Source organism: Ambystoma mexicanum, chromosome 8, assembly GCF_040938575.1.
Source record: "Ambystoma mexicanum isolate Mex_15411 chromosome 8, UKY_AmexF1_1, whole genome shotgun sequence".
Lineage (NCBI taxonomy): Eukaryota > Metazoa > Chordata > Amphibia > Caudata > Ambystomatidae > Ambystoma > Ambystoma mexicanum.
Window position 1 is genome coordinate 1,133,474,490 of NC_090929.1, and position 11,827 is coordinate 1,133,486,316.

Genomic DNA, 11,827 nt, shown 5'->3' on the forward strand with positions numbered 1-11,827 from the left:
CATCCCCTGCACACTCTTTAAGTCCACCGAAAGGGCGGTTAATGGTTCTGTGCAAACAGTAATGATCAGTTTTGTAATTAGTAATATATTGATTCATCAAGTGATACGCATCAACAAATTCTGTAAAAAACAACTATAATTTAATCACAAACAATTGTGGAAGCAAAGAAAGGCACATCAAGTTGTCCGATATTGAAGGCTGACATGTTTCAAGGTTGTTCCTCTTCTTCTAGAGCCTAATCGGACTGTTGATGGATCACATACATCGAAAAGAAGAGATGTAATGGATACTGTTATAACCCAAATACATAGAACAAATAAATATATAATAGTCTAAATCAGACGTCAATTGATAAATCACATGCATAGAAAATCAAAGCCCTGTTATATTCTGTTGCAATTTATCCAATGAGTGCAAAGCAATAAATCAAAGTCAAAAAATGAACCAGTTCAATGTTGATCCGTAGGTGAATGGACCACTCGTTGGGGGAGATACACAAAATGAACCTACAATGTGCCTCATTAGGACCCAGGTGCTAATGGGTTAACGGCGCCGTAAAAGGCTGCGACGCCGTTAACCTATTAGCGTTTAATTATGAGGTCCCTTTGGGGGACCTGACCTTAATGGCTGGTGTAGACCAGCCGTTAAAGTAGGGACCCGCAAAGGGACCTTGGTGCTAATTACGGTGCCGCAATTTGCGGCACCGTACTTAGCGCCTTCCCCATTCCCATTGAGCCCTATAGGGCAAAAATGGGAATGGGGAAGGGCCATGGAGGAAGGAGGAATTACCGTCCCGCCAACCTTGTAATGGGGTGGTAATTCCCCCTTTCTCCATGGCGGAGTCAGTGGGCCTCATTACAACTCAGGCGTTAAGGGATAACGCCGTCGTTAACCCTTAACGCCTGATTCCAATTTTAACGGCTGCTTTTAGCAGGCGTTAAAATACATGGTGCTAAACCGCCTTGGTGCTAATTACGGCACCGTAATTTACGGTGCCGTAATTAGCGCCTTCCCCACTCCCATTATGCCCTATGGGGCAAAAATGGGAATGGGGAAGGGTAAATGGGAAATGGGGATTTACCGCCCCACTCACCTTGGAATGGAGCGGTAAATCCGCCATCCACCATGGTGTAAACGCAGTTTACACCATGGTGGTAAAGTTGGTGTACTTACCGCCTGGGTCGTAATGACCCCAAGTAACTTACCGGCATGGACCATGGTGCTAACAGCACCATGGTCTTCCGCCAGGGTCGTAATGAGGCCCAATGTCTAATATCTAGAGCGACATGTGTTTAGGGTGGGGCCTAAACAACTATCTCAATGGATGATGTCAAAAAGAATGGTACTCCAATCGGTAATTAAAACATCAAAGTACTGGAGCAAAGGAGTGATGAAAAATAAAGGAAGAAGCCAATATACGGCCCAAATTTGTCAACATACATTGAGCATCTGAAGAGCATGTAGATAACGATGAAGGACCACATAGTATGTGTCAGGAGTATGCTGAGTGCAACGAGATTGAGGGGCTATCACTGGAGAGATCCCGCCAAAAAAGGGGAGAACTATTATAGTGATAACTTAAAGGATAGGGAATACATTCACCAATGGGAGAAATGTAGCCATTGGTGTGCCAGAGTCTATAGTATAGAATAATCATGCTCAAAATTCAAAAGTTGGAACTAAGGCAACTGGAATATTACGTAGTGTGTCTTCCTGAAACTGTTAGAGACAACAACAAGTATGTCACACTATTAATTGCTATAAGGACTGATCTAACATATTAATCAGTAGTTCACAAGATAAATGGAAAGAGGAAGCGGGGCACATTACTCACCCTCAGAAATATAAGGATGAGGAAGCTGTAGCGATCAAAAGTCCATGATAAAGAGGGTTATCAATTAAAAAATGTAACATAAATCTAGTGCAGCGGCGTGTGTTTCAAAAGTCGGCGCTCTAAATGTAAGGAAAAGAGAGCATGAGTTTGGTCATTATAGAAAACAAGTGCGAGAAATAAATGTCTGGGAACCTGGTAAGAGCCGGGATAACAGACTGCACCTCAAGGAGACTCTGCACGCTGGGTACAGGGAGTATGTTGTGGGTAACCATGGGAACACTTGTATGTGACGTCCTTAGGCTAACACATGGCGGTAGTTAAAACAGGATATATCTAGTAAAGCATGATAGGAAAACGTGCGACGAGGATCGGAGCGTAATGGGATAAAATGTTCCGTTCAGAACTACAGAGATAGCGCAGCAACATGTACCTGCAAGATTGTCGAGTATGAAGTGCTTGTGACACGGCAGAGAGGTGTACCATCCATATCCTAGGAGACAATGATACGGAAGTGATATGGGCGCCATCTTGTGGATACCTTAAACAGAAGGAGTCCGATAGACATCAAGGCCGAACAAGTGGTAGTGTTAAGAATAAACATGGCGGCCATCTTATAATGTACCTAAATCGTAGTATATTAATGTGCGGCGGTGCTTATGTTCAATGAACAGGGCCTCAATGCAAATGTCCGATAGCCTACGTGATGATATTTCTCCCCTCTAGATAAGGGACTAACCTGGAGTGGATTCCTTGCAATCAAATTATACATAAGATTCAAACATTAAAAAAAAAATAAAGAAATTCCAGTAATCTATGAGAGTTATAAGGACAGTTTTGAGATCATATAATCATTTGGCTTGCCAGATACCTAAGGGTACCAGCAGTCTGATTATTTCAGTAGTTAGAAATAGCTCATGACCCACATTCAAGCAATCCCAGATATCTTCTGTATTACAGTTAGAACTCATACAGAAAAAGCATCCCAGGTATTTCGTTCTAACAGGACACAACAAAGGACATTCCACCAGAATATGCTTCAGTGTCTGAATTACACCTTCCTGTTTACAGAAAGAACAACATTCAATACCTTCCTTCCTAGGTATTGACTGGATATATTGGACTTCTTCTGTTGCCAAGCAATTCAGACGAAAGCGCAGGAATTGCTCTCTAACAAAGGGGCTGGGAAATTGGACCAAATACTTGAGTAAAAAGCCCAAGGATTTCTCTGTCTTTGAAAATGTTGAATGGATTTCCTATGACCTGGTTAACTTGATCGTATCGATCCAGTCCATTTCCTTTATTTTATTTTTACCCCTACCAGGTTGAGTACCAGTCATTCCAGCCTTGCTCACAATGTTCTAGAATGTTAGATACACAATTTTTCATAGCAACTAATAACTCAGAATTAACCCCATCAAACTCTTCATCCATCACTGCATATAAGGAATTCTTCAGTGGGTCATGAATTTCACGAATAAATATAACTAGCCTCAGATTAAACCCAGCTAGAAGAGAGGTGAACCCTAACTCATATCTAAGAGAAGCCATGGGCACGTATTTAGGAAGACTCAAAACACTCTTCCACATCTGGCCTTCCATCTGACCCCCAGGCAGATTGAGAGGAACTGAATGTATTTCACGGCCATATAATACTTTCGGAACAACCTTCCCCACGTAGAATTTCAGGACTTTCTTCATTGAGAATTTACATTATTTCATGTACATTTTTCTCATTTGATGTCCCAAAGGAACTAACTTGTTTGCAATTCTATTTAGTACTGCCTTTTTGTTCTCAGTTCCAGCAAAGGGGAAACCCAAAATAGCATCCTTACTTTGTAAAATTCTAATTACATCCAAAGACCAAAGAAAGCTCTGACCCCTTTTCTTATGTTTCTTAAGCATGATGATGTTGCATTTTTTATATTTAATTACCAAGTTGTTCTTATTGGCATAGACGCCTAATGCAGTTAGTTAATAATCTTTGCAGTCCGATAGGAATTGAATCCAATAAAACCACATCATCTGCATAGGCCAACCAGCTGACGCTGGAACCTCCTATTTTCAGGCTGATTAAAGCAGCCTCTTTTAAAGACTTCCCCAAGTCAGCAAGATATACATTACAAAGGCAGGGCGTAAGAGAGCAGCTTTGCCTCAGGCCTCTTGCGGTAATTATATTTTCTGTAAGATTACCTGTGGCATCAAGCCTAACTTTCACCATTGTTTTTAAATATGTATGCTCCAATATGGCACGAAGGTGTGACAGGATATTCCAACTCTTAAATTTACGCCATAAAACCTGGTGATTTACTGTCTCAAAATCCTTTGAAAAATCTATCATGGCCATATAAAGGGTCGAGGGGCTTGACTTTGAAGATGTAGTTATTCTATTCTTAAATACTGATAGGACAATGCCATTGATGTTGGTTGCCATCCCCTTGCGAAAACCAGTTTGGAATATTAAGATAATACCATTTTCCACGGCCCAAGCCTCCAGTTTCTCTAAGATGAATGTCGAAAAGATTTTTCTATCCACATCTACCAGCCATATAGGTCCATAACGGCATGGATCTCCCCATTCACCCTTCTTAAAAATGGGCATATTAATAGATTTGCTCCATGAATCTGGAAAGGAGCATAATCTAAATATATCCCTAAATAAAAAAGACAGTAACATACATCACATTTTGCTGTGGGGTTTTTGGACTGCATTGGTGAGGCCACTTAGGGCAGCCACTCTGGAAGATGAGGCCTTCCTTATCAAACGCTCGATGTCCTCTCTTTCAAAGTCAATATCCCACTCTGTATCGTTCCACTGACTCCCCTCCCGTAGGTTGTCGCCTTTCAAGTTCAGCCAATAGGAACACCATTGGAATTTCGAGACACTAATGGACTGCCACTCTGATTGGGGAGGATTCATCCTATTGAACAATGTCCAAAAATCACAGGAATTTTTCTGGGACAGGGCAGAGAGCATAATGTACCCATCCTTCTGCATCATCAAATATCTATGGGAACGAATCCATTGTCTATATGGTCTCACCAACTCACCTTTCCTATTCAGGTAGGTGGCTATTGGGAAATTGTTCTAGCAAAGTTGGCATAGTTGTTGTATATGAATCTTCTTTTCAGCCCACACTTCGATATCAAATCTGTGCACATGAGCAATATTACGAGGTTCAATCCCCTTAGAGTGTTCCTTTTCCCAAATGAAATCAGTAAACCCAGCACAAGAACAAGCATTTATCAAGGAGCTTTTACTTTCCTGCGCTCAAGGAGCAATTCATTTCCCAACCAACGAAGAGCCTCCCTTCCACTTGGCACTACGCAAGTCATATTTCATCAGTACGGGACGTTTCATTCTTAGTCACTAGGAGTGCGTACAAGGGACTGAGAACTCTCACCTCTTTCCTTTGTTGCTCATGGCTCCACCACGGTCCAGCACAGACTACTTCTGCACCTAAGTGTTGCAGGCAAAGTCAGCCAGGATCACCCAACACCCCCTCAGTACTGAACAGATGTTAAAGGCAGCTAGGACCAAGTTGGGCCAACCCACGAGGTCCCGAAACCACTGGGGTGCTGTCTCTACTCAAAGCAGTACGTTCCATATCAGACCCAGGTCTTACCTCAAACTGGGGAGGGTGTGGGTTGCAATACTTAAGCCACACATCATTCAGGGGGGTTTCAAACAGAATAGGGCATTAGCTCAGCTTAGCCAGCCCGGCCATGCCCACTGCGGCAGCTCAGCAGCTCAGCGCAGTCCAGCACAGCGGCTCTGTAGTGTCTCTGTAGACCACCTCACTGGCTTCACCAGTCAGCTTCTAGTTAGAGAAGGAACGCAACTCTATAATTTTTAGAGAGGTAACATTATGCACGTGTACTCACGGGATGCTTTCAGGAGATAGTCTGGAGGCTGCATGGGGGCCGCTGCTCGTAGTTGGTAGCTGCCGCCGAGCTCCAGCTCCCACTCTCCTCGCCTCCGAGCTTCATGCTCTGTCTGCTAATGCAGCTAATGCACGTTCGGGGAGCCTGCATCACAGTGCGTCCACGCTTCACCCGCTATGGGGTGCAATAGCCAGCAGCCCCTTCAAGACCCCCTCTGGGTATCAATTGCTGGGTCCAAATAACTGAGAGTATATATGAACTCCCCTTTGCTCCCTGCTTGTCTTCAGCCTCCACACTCGTACGCAGTCACCAGATTCAGAGGAAAGCACCTCTAAACGTCCATGTGCGTGTCAAGCCGCATCTCACCCTGTACTGACTAATGGCAACGCAGAGATTGTTGCATTTTTCTGTTAAAGGCCAATTAACTGCTGCCTCAATTCCAGGAAGGGCACCTTCTAATGTGGCTTGACTGAGTAAAAAGCTCGACACTGAAACAGAGCTGTGCATATCAGTGCCCACAACAGAGCTAGAGACTTCTCACCATTTAACCGGTAACCCTGCACCCCATACACCCTAATTCACTTATAAGATGAATTGATATCCAGGTACCTCCTTTGTCGTCCATCCACACACATGTCATCACATAATGCAGCAGAGCTTGGACAGATGATGCATGTGTATCGGCTTTCATGGATTCAGTTTCAAAACACATTTCTATTGTTTTTCAACTTGTCTGTAATGCTTACACATAAGTCACGGTCTATTTCTTCTTTTCCTTACCTTCAAACTACACAGACCTCTCATCACCTAATGTCCCATCAATGCTTTTTAATATTTGTACTCCACTCATGACACAGCACCCCCAGTCGCTATCCCTGGAAGTTCAGCTCCAATTCAGAGCCACTGAGCTACGTATTGCGGATTTGCAAATGAGGTCAAATAATGCATTTTGCTCCAAGTAAGACTTGTACTTATTTTCTAAGGTAGTACTATTTTATATATAGCTTTATCAACTCAAGACAGCTCTCAAGAATGCAGACCACTGTCTGTGGTTTTCCGTCACTGGGGATTGCAAGTGTGGTGCCGTCTGACATCCTCTGGATTGGAACATTGGGCCATGCTTAGCGCACGCAATGTCTAGCTCAGTGCACTTCCAGGGACGGCTACTGAGTAGCCCTGTCACATGTGTCATATTAGATAAAATTGCCTGTTCTCCACTCATTTTTCAGGTAAAAGGATTTTTTCATGCATTTCAGAAGCAGAGCGTAAGATTGATGGCACCGACTTAACGTTTTTACTCAAAGGCCTACTCAAGCTTTAGCACAACAGGAAGGGTCACCAAGTCGAATTGTGAGCTCACATGCACCTTATGACCCTTTCCCTCTCTACTGACTTCCGAGGGCATTCAACCTACCAGTGCTTTGAGATCATACCGATGATACATAAGGCGCTATATAAATGCCAAGTAACATAAAATAACATAACATAAGATAGTGGATCAGATCATACTGTAGGACAAAACAAGTTCTCGCGATGATTGCTTTTTTCATGTACGTCCCTGGATGCAGCCAGTGTGTAACGTAAATGCAAATTGCATGCTGGGCACTATCCATGCTTTTACATACACACAATTTTTAACTTTTGTAAGGTGAAGTGCAAAAGTAAAGAAAAAAAAAACTATACAAAAAAGCCTTTCCACTTAACCTTTATTCTGTGGCTTTTTCTAAACGCTGTCTGCAAATTATGCTTCGGAGGTGGCTTTTAATGATGGATTCCTATGGAAGCTGCCTGCTCATTTGTCGGTGCTACTGCAAGGTGGATTCCATAGGAATCCATTCACTTTAAACTTGCATGAAAAACGAAGTGCTTACACAAGATAAAGGACCAAATCACCGTGAAGATGACAACTCCTTTCTGTGGTCTTTCACTTGGTTTCAGTAGGGAAATTGACAGGAGCGCAAAGTGAAGGCGTAAAAGGATTACGCCTTGCTTTTACGCCTTCATTTTATGTTACCACGCCTTCTAAAATGACCCCTGAAATGTTTTATACTTGCATATGTTCGCTGTCTGTGGCAGATTTGCGCGGCTTAGTGCTTCTGATTCTTCGGGGTTCAGGAGACTGCCCAGACACTAAGCCCTATTCTCCCACTGTGTCCTGTCTGAGACAGCAAGAGCAGCGAGCAGTCTATTTAAAACACCCATACCGACTATCCATTGGCTGAAGGCGGTGGCGAGTTATGACCTTATGTTACCCGAAGGTATTACGGCTAAATCCTAATTGAATGGAAATGACGAAGATTACAGCTTTGCGCGCCAGTGACATAAGGGAGCAGGTGCACTACAAGCAATGCCACGATTTATTAGCGCCTGCATTTGAAAAATATTCAGCTCATCTGTGGTTCCAATTTGTAATGGGAATCTCACAACCCACTAAAAAAGGCCACCCCCCTTAAAACAGGTGCTGTTGAACTTTCTCCATCTGCAATGCATTCCTCCTGAGACATACAAGACTGATTGCATGCTCTCACAACTGTGAAGTTTGCTGGTTATTCTGGGTATTTGACAAAGTATGAAGCGTGGAATATGACGTAATTAGCATTCATAATGCGTATGGTTTGTTGTGATGTATTCTGTGTATTGCTCATCACTCTTAGCATGGGACAATGCATTTTGTTTTTCGTTGGTCTAACATATCTACTCCTCTAATTAGACCTTTGTGGCACTATCATGCAGTGCAGTACAGACTAGTTTTGCAGATCTGATCATAGTGGTACTGTACAGCTATATTTAGATTGCATTGCATAACTCACCTGCTACCCTGTATTGTGCATATTCCGTCTGGAAGACCTGTATATCAAACGTAAGTGGTGTGATGCCCCCATCAGTCAGCATTACGCTGCATTCTCCAACAACCATCCTGATGTAGACTCTACAAGCATATTTTCAGTATTAACCCAGTAGCCTGCATTTGCACTCGTACATCAGTAAGCACTATGCGGCCAACAGTAGTCAGAATGTTTCATCGCATCAAACAGCAACATGGGATCTTCACGTCCCCACCCATCAGAAAGGATTATGCAGTTCTAAACAGTTAGTGGGGATGAGGGTTGTGCAGCTCCCTTTATTGTTTGTCAACACCCCGTTAATGTGTTTCCCACTTATTATCCATGCCTCACCAATGAGTAGTGTTCCACCTAACAACAGCCAATGTTGCACAGCCTCGATCAGCTAGTGTTGCCCACCTTTCCAACAGCCAGTGTTGAATAGCCTCCATCAGTGAGTATTGCACAGACTTCTATTAGCCAGTGTTGCACAGCCTCGATCAGCTAGTGTTGCCCAGCTTTCCAACAGCCAGTGTTGCACAGCATCCATCAGTGAGTATTGCACAGCCTTGCATCAGCCAGTGTTGCCCAGCCTCCATCAGCCAGTTTTGTTCAGTTTCCAATCATTGAATATAATTCAGGGCCTCCTCGGTGATATGCATCCCATCAGCCACTATAGTCTGGTCACTAAATTACACGTTTTCAAAAGACAATTTTTTTACATACGCATATTAATCAGACATTGGCAAAGCCAAAAGTTTTTTTATTTTTTAAATAGAACGCCCTCAGTGAGTCACAGACGTCTCCTCGTGGGTCCAAGACAGAGAAACTGTGGAAGTAGCCCACATTGTAGAAGAATCACTACCCCAGGATAGTAGTTCTGTGTTCTTGCACGTCCCCAAACCCCACTTGTCCCCATGTGCTTTTCAGTGTACTTTCTCGGGTATATGTCACATGCCAAATATCTCTGAGAAAACAATTGGAGCCCTCAATTTAGTGCGAAAGAGAGACCCATTAACTTCATTGAATGGTGGCGTTCCCTCTGAGTAGTCAATGTTGTTTCAAGGGGTGTTACAAAAGTGCCGGGTATATTTAAAACTAAAGGTGCCACTAATGCACCTCTCCTGAGTGAAAACTATGCAGTCACACTAGGCGTTGCAGTCATTGTGGGTAAAAGGTGCACACAGCCAATGACATCCAAACCAAACGCCATTGCAAATGTTGCCCCTGAACGCTGATTGAACTCTATGGATGCCACACAAGTGTGCATGCAGTACCAATAGGCAGAGGGAGAGGGCAGCACATGCAGCAGCAGCCCAGTATGGCGGAAGAGCGAGAGGGCAACACTCTTAGCAGCTGAAAATGATTATAGTAGAAAAGGGGTGGCTTTGGAAAGAGGAGCGGGGGGCTGGTGGAGAGGAATGGGGATCATCAAGGTGGAAAGCTGGGGAAACCTGCAGGTAGGGTGCAATTGGCAGGACATCCAGCAAGGGGAAGTGCAGTCTTTGGAGAGGTGTGCAAGCAGGCGAAGGAAGAGGAATTCGGTGGGACCCCCCCAACAAAAAAGCAGAAATCAGGGAAGCAGCATTTTTGGGAAATACCTGCATGACAGGGTGCGTGCAACATCTATGGAGTGATGTGTATTCAGCGACCAAAACTGAAGATGGTCTAAGGCAGGAGGCATAAAGACATAGAAGCCGTGACGAAGAACCACCTATGTGACAGGACATTCAAAAACAAATGGTGGCATTGCAGTCCCGCCTACGAGCCAAAGCACCACCCGAGGCAAAGCAAATCACCTAACACACAGTGGCCCTCATTACGACCCTGGCGGAAAGTGACTGACCGGACCGCCACAGCGTAAATAGCGTTTCCGCCATTGCACGAAGGAGCAAAGTGCGGCCCATTCCGACCCATCGGGCACGAGCACCACGGCATGGCGGAAGTGCAAAGTCCGCGATGGCGGAAATGAACCCAAAACGGCCCACACCGCCGTCGTACGGCGCCCTAGGTGCAATACCGCCACCCATCACAGCGGACACCGCAGTGTGCGCCTACCGGAAAGTACGGTGACCGGAAATATACGGAAACGGAAGTTAAAACATGGGCCCGGAACGGGAAACATCCCGCCGTACACCTATAAAACCACTAAAACCACACAACCACTAAAATCACTACCCTGAGACACACCCCAACCCGTCATCCACCCTAGCGAAACCAAGAAAAATGGGAAAAGTAGCGAAGAAAGCGTGCGACCGCAAGCGGCAGGTCCACTTCTCCCGTGAGGAACTCACCGTGCTAACAGAGACCCTCCAGGAGAATGCTGCCGTCGTCTTCTGCACGCAAATGACCAGGACGGCACTTGCAAACAAGAAGGCCATATGGGCTCTGGTGGCACAGCGGGTAAGTGCGGTGGGGACCGCACCCCGCACCCCACAGCAATGCCGTAAGCGATGGGACGACCTGCGGATACGCGTCCGCAGCATACTCTCTGCCAACCGCAACATTGCCACAGCCACCGGGGGAGGTCCTGAATCACCCATCAAGTTGACCCCCTGGGAAGAAATCTGTGCCTCCACCATCGGAATGGAGAGCATAGAGGGAGTCGGAGGGATGGAGAAAGGAGTGCAGACATCCGAAGATTCAGGTAGGTGGCCCAAATAAAACAATGCCAAATCCACAAAGTCCATCCATGTGAAGTACCATGCGTCCACATAGTGCAACAGAAACACATGTCCAGGAGAACGGCCACACACATCGGCCTGATAGCGCACGTTAAAACCCACAATAAATACATAAATAATTAAAAACCCCTAAAACACGCACTACACGTGCAGCAGGCACACCCTAACTGCAGGCTGCCAAACAACTGCACCCTCACTCCACACACAAATGAAAGCACCTCCAAGGCCCCGACCCAAATCACCCTCAGGTACCACCCCAATGCATGTGATACAATGCCATTCCAATTCCCACAGACCCATCAATAACCCTCGCCCTCCTTTACTCCACCACAGGGTCCGATCCAAACGACGAGCTTCAGGACACCCCTACCAGCACACCTGCAAAGAGGGCCAAGACCAACGGCCAAAGACCCTCCACCTCAGCTGCACGCATCAAGACACGGCAGCAGCACAAATCAGGTGGCAGCACAGAGGAGGGAACATCAACAGGCACCCCAGCAGCCAGCATGCCCACAACACCACCACCACAGGTCCCCCCAACGGATGCCACAGAAGGCACTGGCTCCGGTGGCAGCAGCACCATAGGTGACACCCCATTGATGGC